Raw genomic sequence first — 13,114 nt, forward strand, 5'->3', positions numbered from 1 at the left:
ACAAATAAATCCTACTGCATTGCTGTAAGCAGAGCCCAAGATATCTTGCTCCTTTTGGTGAGGGAACAAAAGGCCATCCTGCCATGCCACATACAGAACCAAACTCGAGTGCCAACGGAGTCTTCAATCCTGGAGCTGGGGAAAATTATCCTTTGCTAGGCAAGAGGACAGCAAGCTAGCTTAGGTGGCACAGGGTAGGCTGCGTGGCACATATAATGTCAAACATCTCAGCACTTCCACCCAGGCTGCCCATGAAGTGGACTGAAGCAGCCACCTCAGGTGGAGGAATCCCATGAAGAGGTGCCCATCACCATTGCATGGCAGTGGCAGTGGTTTCTGACAAGATCGTGGCATAAGCTGCTGCTGCCACCGCCCCCTCCCCAATCCTGGTAAGTGAGGCTTCAGCAACGAAATGGGATGGGCTACCCCTGCCCCCACCCCAGCACCTGCTGCCTGAGGGGTCCAGCCCTGGCTTCAGTATTCTAGGTTTGTTGGAAACAAGATCTTCCATAAGGTTACACAGATGACATAGCTGAGTTGAGCTGAGATGACATAGCTTTTGTGTAGTTGCTAAGTGTTGATCTACACTTAGCATGTGGTACCTATCTGTTTTCTACAGCAAGTATGAATGACACGTGCATATCCTTAAGCATTCATACTCACAGATTTTGGCCTTGTGATCCAACTGAGGACCCCACCCCACCCCCATTGGGAATATGCCCACTGGAATGTACTGACACATAGCAGTCATCTATTCTTCACATATTTGCTGTGTGTAACACAAGCTTAGTGATTGCCAAATAGAAAAATGTCCTAAACTACATGCCTAATTTGGAAAATTTTATCCTTAGCATAAATAATCAGTTTTGGGGTTGTTGTGGTTTTTTCCCTATGGTCATAATACAGTATTTGAATAACTGTACTAGATAACTCACACATTTCACCTTCATATTTTTATGGCTATGAAATTGGTGGAGGCAGAGAATACAATCCTCGCTTACTGTTTACTTGGCTTAAAAAAATGTTCCTCTTCCACTTGTGCTGAAAAGTTCCTTTTATATTTATTTTCTCTCTTCTTCTTTTTTTTTAAAAAAGAGTGAATTATTTAGCAACTAATATGAATTCTGAAAGCAGAAGGAAAGGCAGCAAACACATTTTAAAGGCTACTTAAATCATTGTTGGTTGATCCTTCCCTTGAAATTTGCTGAGCCTTCCTCGAAATGCTAATTGTGACCTGGATTATTATTTGCACATCTTAAACCTTTGATAGAATTCATGGGTGTGTTTTTTTCTTTAATGAAACTTAATGTAAGAACTATAGCATATTTACCTAAGTAGCACAGAAATCTGATTTGGCATATGGCTAGTATATGCTCTTAAACCCCCAGGCGTCAGGAAAAGGCATTAGACACAGTGACTAGTATATGTCAGGTGGTGAGGGAAGCTCTTTTGCTAACTGCAAACCAGTCAACCTCAAAATTCATTAAATTGGTATGAGTTCCAGCACTTATGATGATGAAGTTCCATCAAGTTCATCTTACGTGCAAAGTCAACTTTCATATACTTTGTTATGTAAGGAGGGAAGGGATGTGTTCTCAGCCACCATGCTAATCTTGACCTTTCTCTTGAGTTTCTGTGAAAAAGGGGACAAGCCCCTCAATCTGATTCTGGCTCTCTTTTCATGTTACATGTCAAATGTGGCAGTTGCCATATTCAGACTTGCCCCTATCATTTTGTGTGCATAATCTCTTCTACGTGTGCCTCGTACACTAGGGCCGCACAACTTGAACTGGGCCAAAAGTTTGGAGGGACTGGTGGCATTGAGAGCCAGCAAGCCCACCCACTGGGATAATGAGGCAGTGGTGGTGGCACATTACCTGGCAGAGCCCATGGAAGGCACTGCCACAGTCCCTGTGAACTACTGGGCAGCCCATCTCCAGGTTTGGTAGGATCTAGATTGGGTTGCCCAAGAACATGTTTCTTGCCACTCACCACCATTTCAAGCAAGAGGGTTTCCCACCTTGTGGTGGGCAACATAGTTACATGCCATTGCACCAGCTTGGATGCTGAGTTGGTGGAGCAGTTAGTCTTCCTGAAGATAACTTTCCACTGCTGAAATATCAGCCTGATCAGTGCTTGTGAGCAAGTGGCTGGTCAAGTCACACTCTGACTGTTGCTTCTACTTCTACTTCTACTTCTACTTCTACTTCTACTTCTACTTCTACTTCTACTTCTACTTCTACTTCTGTTCTCTCTCTCTCTCTCTCTCTCTCTCTCTCTCTCTCTCTCTCTCTCTCTGCCACCTTCCACCTGCCCACCTTGCTGTCCACCTCTGCTACCCTCTTCCTTCCACTGCCCTCCTTGCTGCCTTTCCAAGCAGCAACATTCACTGTTTTTCAGATGTAAGCAGACCCACCCTCCTTGACGGAGCACACACTTGCAACCCTGATACTTCCACATGGTAAAAGGGTCTCATGAGTGAGCATGGAGCATGCCACACCTTGTCTTTAAAAAAATTGGCAGGAGAGGCAGGAAAACTTGTTGGGACATCTTCATTGCATCTGTCCAGTTCTGGTTGGTTTGCTTTGTTTCTGAACCCCTGGATCATGACTCCTGAGCACTGTGTCTGTTGCTGAGCCTGCACCATTTCTTGCCTGTATCTCTTTCTTATTTCCAAGTGTGTGTTGAGTGGGAGCCAAGACTAATTTTGGCATTGTTCAGAGTGAGTATAAACACTTTCCAGATCACAAAGTTCTTGGAGTGATCAGCAAGCAGTAGTGCAAATTACAGCTAGATCACTTTGAAGATTAGCCATATTTTAGAGGCTTTGCATGCATGCATGTATAGATAGATGATAGATAGATGATAGATAGATAGATAGATAGATAGATGATAGGTAGATAGATAGGTAGATAGATAGATAGATGATAGATAGATAGATAGATAGATAGATAGATAGATGATAGATATCCCAGAATACTAACTAGAAGGCCTACCTAGCAATAATTTTAAATTATTACAGCACATCAACATACACCTGTGAGGTATGCCCTGCAAACACACACACCCATTGCCAACCAATAGTATTTTACAGATTATTAAGTCCCTTGTGCTGTCTAGGTGTTTGTTTTTAAATTACACCATAATCTGACTGAAAAGTAAAGTTCCATCAAGTTCACTGAGAGTTATTCCCAGGACATGTGGCTGCTACAATAATATAAATGCTTAGCTGGCAGTCCATCCAATTGATTTGAACTCAGTTTGGCTTACTTCTGAGTAGACATAGTTAGGATTATCCTGCATGGTATTGCAAAGATGGGAGGATATTGCAAAGCAAATATATTTTATGTTATTTTTAAATGCAACTTCCTTTTCTGCACTCTCTCCCGTAAGCAGTTGTTTGAATCTGACATGAGTGCTGAAGATTACCATGCTGTGCCCTCTGAACATCGTGAATTCCGTGATCTGGTTCCACGGGACTTTTCCCACTGTTTTCCTTAAAAAAAAAACAAAAAACCCCAGCTACTCTCATTAGCATCTGCCTCAAAAAGATCCTTTGTGACCACAAACATAACCTGATGCCACATTTGTGGAAAGGAGCAAAGAGCCTGCAAAGGGGAGCACAGGCAGAATGACTGTTATGGCTTGTATCAAGTTTTCTCTGTCCAAAATAAAGGTTAAAAAGAGTGTGGAGCATGTGTTACCTCCAAACTGAGGCTGGCTGCTGAGGGCTTGGAGTGTTGCCAGCCATGCATTTCTCTTCCAAGAGTTCTCTGCTGTTTTATTTATACCCTCTCAACATGTCTAAGTATTCTCCAACCGTCTACCCCTAGAAAATTAAGGGGAAAGCCTTTGCTCTCACTAGAGTATTTTTGATATTTAGCAGATCATTTAATTCTGGTGAGAAGGGCATTTACTGCTGCAGAACAGAGGCCAGAACCTCATTGTCAATAGACAAGCTCCACTTACATTCCTGGCCCTTCAGATTTACTGCTAACACACTGGCAGGCAGCAGCAGTGGATGTGATGTAATATTGGAAATGTTTCTGGCTGTTGGATGATATCTATGTATTGCCTGGCAATTATGACCAAACAGTCCAGATTTTTCAGAGGCAATGACCCTCCCTCCCTTCTGTTGGAAGTTCTTATTTCATCTGTGTTCCTTGCTTGTTCCTGTCAGTCCCCTTGGTTGAAATATCTCCTTTCCTCTTCTTTTGCCAATGCTGAATAGCAATCAGGATTCAAGTTTAAAATGGAAATCATAAATGCAAGGTATAGCTGGGCCAAGGAGGATGCTAAAGTTCTTTCTTTAGCTTGCATCTAATGAAAAGGAATACAAGTGAGATGCTATAAATACCATAATAATATAGAGGTTTTTCAAAAAGTAGCAGTTAACACTCAGAAAGTCTTGCATGCAAACTTGGGGGAGGGGGGGAGACTTATCAACCCGATTTTTGCAGCCACAAGGCATTCTGATCAATAAAAATAAAACATAACATACTCGCACATATATATTTGTATTATTCAGGAAGCTGTTCTTCCCAGTTCTCTCTGGAGTGCAGAAATGAGAAAGCATCTCTAAAACCTGGCTTTATTTACCTCTGAGGTTTGCAAAAGTGAAGGCGAAGTGAGTGATTTAGAATGTTAATTTTATTTAAAGCAGAACTAAAGGTTCAACAAGCACACCACGCTTATAGCTTGATATAAGAGGAAATTAGGGATATCTTCATACTTAAATAAATGTCTTTAGAAATAAAATATTTCCTGTGTTTTGTTTCTATGATCTGCTTTGTTTCCGTGACATCAAATAGCAATTTGGGAAATCACAGCTTGGTTATCATCAGTGTCTAATTTTATTGATTTGTAATTTCAATATGGCAATGGTGTATGTGTCAGTATATTTCTCACTGTGTGATGGGGAGTTAATTTGGGTTGCTCCATGTGTGGCCACCAATTTCATATTCTCTTGGCATATACTTGTGAATGCAAAGCAAGATATACTCAGGGAATTTTCAGATGGTATTTGTTCCATCTCTGATGCTCCAGCGTCACAAACCATATAGTTATTGTACTTACCCTGCCTCCCTCCAGAAAGAAAACTGGAGAATGAGGTCATTGTATTTGGCAGGGGTTACCAATGTGGCTCCCATGGGTTGACATATATCCACATAGGTATTCCCTGTTGCACACTGCTGAAATTAGGCATGGAAAAAAGCATTTGATTGTTACCAAGATAATTGGTAGAGTGGGCTTGGTTGTGGTGTGGCTGGGGGGAGGTGCCCATGACAATTTACCGTAGTTTGCAAATGTGGCAATGGGCCCAAAAGGTTGGTGACATGGTGTAACCTGCACAAAGTAATATTACATGGTGTCATGAGAAATGGTGCGATTTTTGTGGGCGCCGCTTCCCACGCTTACATTCATTATTCTGCTTGTCATTCATGGACGGTGGAACTGAGAAAACCCAACATGCATGCAAAGGCAAAAATAGCAAGTTGTCTAGTAACTGTAGATATCATGCCCGCCATGAATTTGTTGAGAACCCAATTAAAACAGCACCTTTATGATACCTATAGGAAAAAGGCCAAAGAGAAGATGAAGGGAGAGTGGAAGCTTTTCTAACTCCTGTTGTATCTGTTCTTCTAGATTCTCCCAGTCCATACCCCCTTCTCCCCCGGCTATGTCCATAAGCAGCCCTTCTCCACACTCTCCATGAGTGGCTTTGCCTTTACCATAATAATGTGTCCTTTGCCATCATAATATCTCTTCCTTGCCTGGGTGGGAAAAGGTGTGTGGGAAACCTCTGGCTGGAACACAGCCTGCTGCATCACATCAGTTGCTCTGCTCACTTTTGCCTCTGGCCCCACCTACTTATTGCCTCTCAAACACCATCCACCAGTAGCGTGCATCCCCTGGAGGTTTGTCCACAAAGGAAGATGACCCCTGGGCTGAAAAAGATCTGCTAAATATCAAAAAAAATCATCTCTTGGACAGAACAAGTTGACTAGCAGTGACTTGAATAACAGAGATTTCTGAGAAATTTTGTTAGTCCTATTTCAGCTCTTTAAACCCCAACAAGATTTCTCATACAACTCAACCAATCATTTATTATTATGTTTGGTTTTTAAGAACATTTTATTAAAACCTTCCATATGAAAGAAAGATGAGGAAAGAATAAAAAGTCGGAGTATATACACCTTAATCTCCCACAAATATACAATCCATAACACACACACACACACACACACACACACACACACACGGCAATCAGAGGACCAGCATAGAAATGAACCCAGGCTGCAAGTTGCATGAATTGATGGCGGTAGCCAATCATGCTCTCTGACCAAAGCAAATTTTATTAAAACAAAATTTGCCTCAAGTGTTTGATTTAGATGAAATTTGTGGTGATAAATCCATTTTTTAATTGCTGAAAAGGGTTTTATTTTCAGTTTTGCTACTCAACTCTTCTTCAAATTAAAACTGCAACAGAAGATTTTGCTTTTTAAAAAAAATGCACAACTTCATCCAGGGCAAAAGGAGGACCTGCTTCCTGGGACCTTGGGTATTGTACTTTGCAAGTGTTCGTTATCCTACATCAGGGGAATGAACATGCCCTGCCAACATTTCCTTCCATAACCTTTATTAAACACAAATGACAGGCTTGTGAAACCATTCACTTAATTAATTTCTTCTTAGTGTCATTCTGTAATGTGTTGATCTGTGTCCAAAATGTACATTTACCCATTTTCCCCATGGGATGAAGAACCTTAAAGTTCCTTTTGTTTTACAAAAGAAAAAAGGAATGGAGTCGTTCTTTTTAGATATATATAGAAGTCCTGTTTGCTCATTGTACTGTCAAATAAACCTCACGTTAAACAGCTAGTAACATGATAATGGACAAGAAGATGTTTTCGCCCATGCATATAAAAGTGTATCATGTTGATACAGGGGATGCTCTTTCCTTAGTTGGCTTACAGAAATCTATTTAAATTTGGACTCAAATTGTCATTTTCTCTTTTCTCAGTTTAGGGGTTTTAATATCTGCAGTTGACCTTATATGGCAACCTATGAACCACGGTGCTTAATGTGAGCAAAATTACATCATGTAAGAAATTTCCTTTGGCCCATTATCCTGGTCAGTGCAATGTCAGGGCTTAGAAAAAGTCACAAGGCTGTAAATTAGCTGGTGGGAGGTATATGGGAAAGGATGGTGGGAGGCATCTCCTTAAGTCTAGCACCGAAGTTCCTAATATTCTTAATGCTGTTGCAAGATCATAGTGAAGAATGGTCATTAGGTGTTCCATCTTGGCACTCTGTCAATGCAGAATATTTTATGCAAATTGAAATATCTTGTTCCGAGAAATAATAGATCTGTAGTGATATCATTCCCATGTTACAGTGCGAAGGTTTTCATTGGAAAGATGGGTTGGCCACAACTAGGACATCTTGTTGAGCCTTAGAGGGATATACCGAGAAGAAATTAATCGGATGACATTAAGCTAATGGCAAGCATCACATATACAAGAAAGAGGTCATAGACCATTTTTATATATATAAAAATTGTTAAGGGGTAATTGATTATCCAGATTTGCTTAACTAGGCAGAGGAAATTTCTGGAGAGTGTGAATGTCAGAGGAACAGAAGCCAGAATAGGGGTCATGATCACATGTATACCCAATAGTCTTTGGTGGATCATCAGATCTGGTATTCTAACACTAAGCAACGCTAGGGAAGAACATGTAATTGAGCAAATAAAAGCGGCACAGAAGCTCAAGCTACTTCCACACTTGAACTTTAATAATGGGGACTAATGAGAGATGTCCTCTCAATTATAGTGAAGTAAATGAAGGTGGTGGCAGGGAGTGGGGCTTATAGGAGTGTTAATGTCTTTCAGGCTTTGGTATGTAACAAGTAAGTACCTAAATGCATCTGGATAAGAAGTAACAGTCTCCCCATATTTCACTAGGAAACAACACACACACACAGCCTCTTGAACTACAAAGAAAATGCATTTTTTGAAAGAAGAAAGATATATTGTGGAATTTTGTCTTTTGGCATTTCATTTAAATAGCACTGTTCTCTCAAATTTATATTGCTAGGCAAACAAGTTGTCTACAACAAGGGGGGGGGGAATTTTCAGATAATCTTTTTATGTCACGCGAGAACAGTACACTATGCTTATTGACAGCATAGTAAAATGTAGGAGGAATGAGGAGTTGGGATGAGTGTGAAAGATTAGGGGTATTATATGGCCAAGCTTTTTACCTGAATCTTTTAAAAATAACTACTCTTTAGTGCCCCGTCTGTTTCCAGCAAAAGACAAAAACATACTGCTCTTCAGAAGCACTTTGGGAAACCCTGGGGAGTCTGATTGGCAAGGCCAGTTTTGCATTAAATTGTGAGTGACTCCATCAGATATGTGAAGTGACGCAAGCTCTCCTTTCATTTTGTAAAATGCACTTGAGCGCCAGGTACCCAAGAGATTACACAAGCCCCTAAACTTTAGAAAAGAAAACCCAATTCCTTTCAGAGATTGGGATCAGGGAATGTGAGTATGTCATTGAACGCAATGTGAACAATCTTATTTGAAAGGAGAATTTTAATTCTGAAAGGGCTTTAGCCTTCTTGCCATGAATCAGTGATAAATTCTGAGGTGTGGGAGTTTATCATGACGGCTCCCAAAGCCACGCCTGCAAAAAAGGGAAAAAATGTTCCTCATTTTTTTCAGATCCTTCTTGGTCTAGGGGGCTACATCTTTATGGGTCAATTTTGACAGGTAGGTGAAACAACCTACCTGTCAGTCACCTGGCATCATTATGGTATCTGAAGATTAACATGTGTATTGTTCCATCCCACCCCCACCTGCCAACGTTTTCATTGAAACTGTGTGGGACAGGTCATGTAGGCCACCTGGACATGGCCTCACAGGCCCAACTGGGACCACTGCTGAGCCGAATTTGGCCCGTGGGGCAGAGGTTTCCCACTCTAATTTAATCTGATTCAAACTTGAATATTTCATTTTCACTCCACTTACTTGCCAGAGCAAGGAAAAACTATCTGGCAGGTGACATCATCATACCTCTTCTGAAAATAGTGTTGAAACTGTGCTCCCCTGTGGTACCTCTCCACCACAGCACTGCACATTGGATCCAAGCTAGTCTCATTTTCATCAGGTGCTGATGATGCGCCTCATTGTCCTGCCCATGGCCTTCTGCTGTCCCACCATACAGTCTGTTGTGGCGGCAGAGCCACCATTTTGCAAAGCCCTGCCAGCAGAGAATGGAAGTTGTGGCCTAAGTATGTAAATCAATGTGTACTTTTCAGTGGGACTTACCTTATGTTCATAGGATTTCTTCCCTAAGCTTTCATATTTGGGCATACATTTCGTTGAAATAAATGGGGCATACTTTTGGGTCGGACTGTCTGAGGAATCCAGTGATAATGAATTACAAAAAGAACTGATCTCAGCTGCATTTCCCATATGGATCAGAACTTAGTTATCCACCAGCTTTCACACTTTCCAAATGTTCTGAGACAGTTCTCAGCTAGAAAGAAAGGATCTCAAAAGGCATTTAAAAATGTTTATTTTAAGAAAAAATACATTTATATGTTCTTATTTTGAGGGGGGAGGAATCCATTTTTTGTGAGAAAATACATTTTAAATTATTTTCTCACTGGCATGACTGGCACCCCTATTGAGGCTCTAGTGGTGTGAAAAGGTGCATTGACATGGTTGTTCTTGCATGACCTCTCTAGCACTGTAGACTATTCCAGTTGAATGACCCAGCCAGGTGATGGCTAGAGCAAGTGGTGCAAGGATCACAAAGAAGGGGACTGAGCACAGATTAGAGCACAAAATCATGCCTATCGTGTGGTAGGGATGGTGATTAGTAAGGATTACTTCCATGTCATCACTGGATTAGCCACCCAGCAGAGCACATTCAGGTGGTGAAGTTTGCAATGCCCTTCAAGGTCAAAGTCACTAGCATCTGGTCTGACCTTGGCTCTGGTGAAGTGTGGCAGGTTTTATAGCATTGGCTGAAAGGAGTTCTCTTTCTCCAGACTTCTGAATAGGTTTTTCAATATCTGGGAAAAATACGACAGATGGAGTTGTTAACAATATGTACCTCCACATGTGGTGGGAGTGCCCCCAAATCCAACTAGTCTGGGTAACAACCATGCGAGAAATATGCAAAATAACTAAACAAGTATTAGAAGTTACCCCAGAACTGGCCCTACTAAACATCTTCCAAGACAATCATGCCTACTCACATCACAAAGAGTTCATAACCCACCTACTCTCAGCAGCCAGAAACATTCTGGCCAGACACTGGAGAGACCTGTCAGGAATAAGCAAAGACCAATGGTACCAAATAGTATGGGAAGCAGCCTTACTAGAAAAACTAACCAATAAGCTGAAACTGACACGGGGACATATGGAAGAAGACACCGTCACCCCAGTATGGCTCCCTTTTATCAGACAACGACAAGAATCCACCAACAGCATACGAATCAATATGGCTAACCTGATTCAAAAACACACACACACCCCACTCACACATGAAAGCAAAGTCCACCACAGCCAATCACAAACAAACAACTACACCCTACGCCTACCCCAACCTCTCTCACCATCAAAGGAACACAAACGAATAGAGAAGAGAACCCGCACAAGCGACAATGATACAACATACATTAAGTAAAATGTAAAATGTAAAACCCACACATACATTAAGTAAAATAGAAACATTGCCAACCGACCCCAGCCCCCCTCACCATGACCCCTCCACTTCTTTCCCCCCTTTCTTCCTAATGTAACATTAATGTCTCAACAAATGAAACTGACCTGTAGAAAATGTAACTTGAAAAAAGAGACATTGCACATACTTTTGTAAACCAAGAAATCTTTAATAAAACACACACACACACACACACTCACACACACACACACACACACACACACACACACTGTCTTTTACATTGTTAGGATCTGCCCTTGGATCACTTGTGCTGAGGGATAGAATATAAACTATTCTAAGCAACTAAATAAATAAATGCAATTTTTCATGCAGACTTGAGGTAAAATCACAGATTCATACCAAAATTGGATGGATGCCTGGGTCAACACCTGCAAAGATGACATAGAATGGAAATAGACTGAGTACATTCTGGGTACATACTTGTCAGATTGAGTTGCAAGTCTATCATACTTAGAAAAGAGGAAAGGCTTTGCCCACTGTAGTTTTAAAGACATCAGAAGGTTGTTGGCAAAGCCAATTTTGTGGCAGCAGTATGAAGGCATACAGGCAGGAATTCCTCTGTGAAACTCACCAGATCCTGCACACTATTCCTGCAAATGACTGGGAACTGTAGTGAGTGCCCATTTAACCTAATTTAACAGGTTATCCTTTGACCTTTGAAAATATGGAAATGATTTCCATCTACTTTGTTTGCACTTAACTGAAACATCTAACCAAAAGTGGGTATTTGCTGCCAATATTTCAAGTTCTCATCTCTTACTAGTTTCTGGAAACAAGGCAAGCACTCTCTGCCTCCTCAGCTCCATCTTGATTTTGTTTTAATCCTACCTGTAAATGGTTTCATATGGTGTAAAGCCTTCTTCCTGAAGCCTGCTTTTCATTGAACAAATTCAGGGATTCTATCTGAGATCGACAGTACTGACAGAATGTGATACAAGTTCCCCTTCGCCTTGTTGACTGTTGGCATTCACAAGACGCTGGAAATCAGACTGAAAAGTTTGAAGAGGAAATTCAGAACGAAGAAGTTAAATACGTTAGAAGCAAAACGAAATACAGGACTCCAGTGCTTTTCTACTTCCCCTTTCCTGTCTCATTCACCACAAATGTAAGGACCTCTTCTTGTGGAGATAAAACAAAGCTAAAAACAATTTTAAATTGCAACAAATCCCCAGGTTTTCACTGCTGGAGTTTTCTCTTACCTGTTTCGTTGCCATATCAAAGCATGGCTTTAGCCATTTTCCTCTGTGCTGATCAGAGAATGTGCTTCAAAGAGAGTCCTGGGACTTCCTCCCCTGCCACTCGCTTGTTCTTTGTTTCCTGAAGTGAGGTTCAATCCATGACTGACAATAAAATCACAATAGAGTTGCCAAGTGGACAGAAAGCAACTGGCTCATGCCTCCATTTCTATGTGGTTCCCATTCACTGCCCCAGCCTTTTATGGCCCTTTGGTAGATGTTGAACTGCACATATCAAAGCACTCTGCCTAGATTGCAGGGTAGGGATGGGGAGAAATTGGATTCAGTTCCTATTTCCACTTTCCAGAACACTCTGAAGATCAAAGTGCAATCACCCTTCAAAATTTGCACTTCTCTGAATTTTGGAATGAAGTTCCCCAGCCAATAAATGTGCACAAAACTGCATTTATTAGGGTAAGTTGTACTTATAAAATGCATATGTCAGTGAAAATAGCATACAGAACACATTATATTAGAGAAATTGTTTTGAAAGAATTTGACTATGAGGTAAAATTGTAGACACAGGTGTGTATATTAGGAGAAATTTGCACTAAAATGCTGAAGAATTTTCAGGGTTTTGTTTTTTAAAAAAATTTAAATCACAAACTAATGTGGAGAATGTAATTTAGGCCTGGAAAAATGAGAAACCAAGAGAAACCAAAATTGGCATATTCATCAATCCATAGTGGCAACTGCCAACTAGCTGAGAGGTGTCAAATGCAGTAAAAGTAGCAGCTACTTCTATGGATTTGACCCCAGCTTGAAGAATAGGGAGATACACACATTCAAGGGAAGAACTCTTGATGTGTGGCATTGTCTGGTTTGGAGTGCCAAAACAACAGCCAGGAACAAAGTTGCCATGTGTGTATTTGTCATAAGGTTTGATAGGGAAACTGTCATTAATTTGGAAGACGCAGGTATGATATTGGGAGATACATCTGTGTCTTTACAAAACACAGGTATTGGAATAGGTAACATATATGTCTCCATCTTGATGATGGACACAAAATAACAATTTATGGACAATTTATATCCAAGGCAAATGGATATGTAATGTAATTCGGGCATTAAGTTTTTGTTTATCTTCACAACTTGGTGCGCTTTCCGAGAATGTAACCA

General features: G+C 40.9%; 1 long non-coding RNA gene across 1 annotated transcript in view; it reads left to right on the forward strand.

Annotated features, from left to right (window-relative positions):
* LOC308593472 overlaps nt 1-12,390 on the forward strand; it is a 126,365-nt gene extending 113,975 nt beyond the window's left edge. The window contains exon 4 of the long non-coding RNA XR_014010967.1: nt 12,303-12,390. This is a non-coding gene — a long non-coding RNA (uncharacterized lncRNA). The remainder of the gene's footprint in view (nt 1-12,302) is intronic.
* The last annotated feature ends 724 nt before the right edge of the window (nt 12,391-13,114 follow it).

The sequence above is a fragment of the Podarcis bocagei genome (assembly GCF_964188305.1).
Source record: "Podarcis bocagei genome assembly, chromosome: 8".
Taxonomy (NCBI): Eukaryota; Metazoa; Chordata; class Lepidosauria; order Squamata; family Lacertidae; genus Podarcis; species Podarcis bocagei.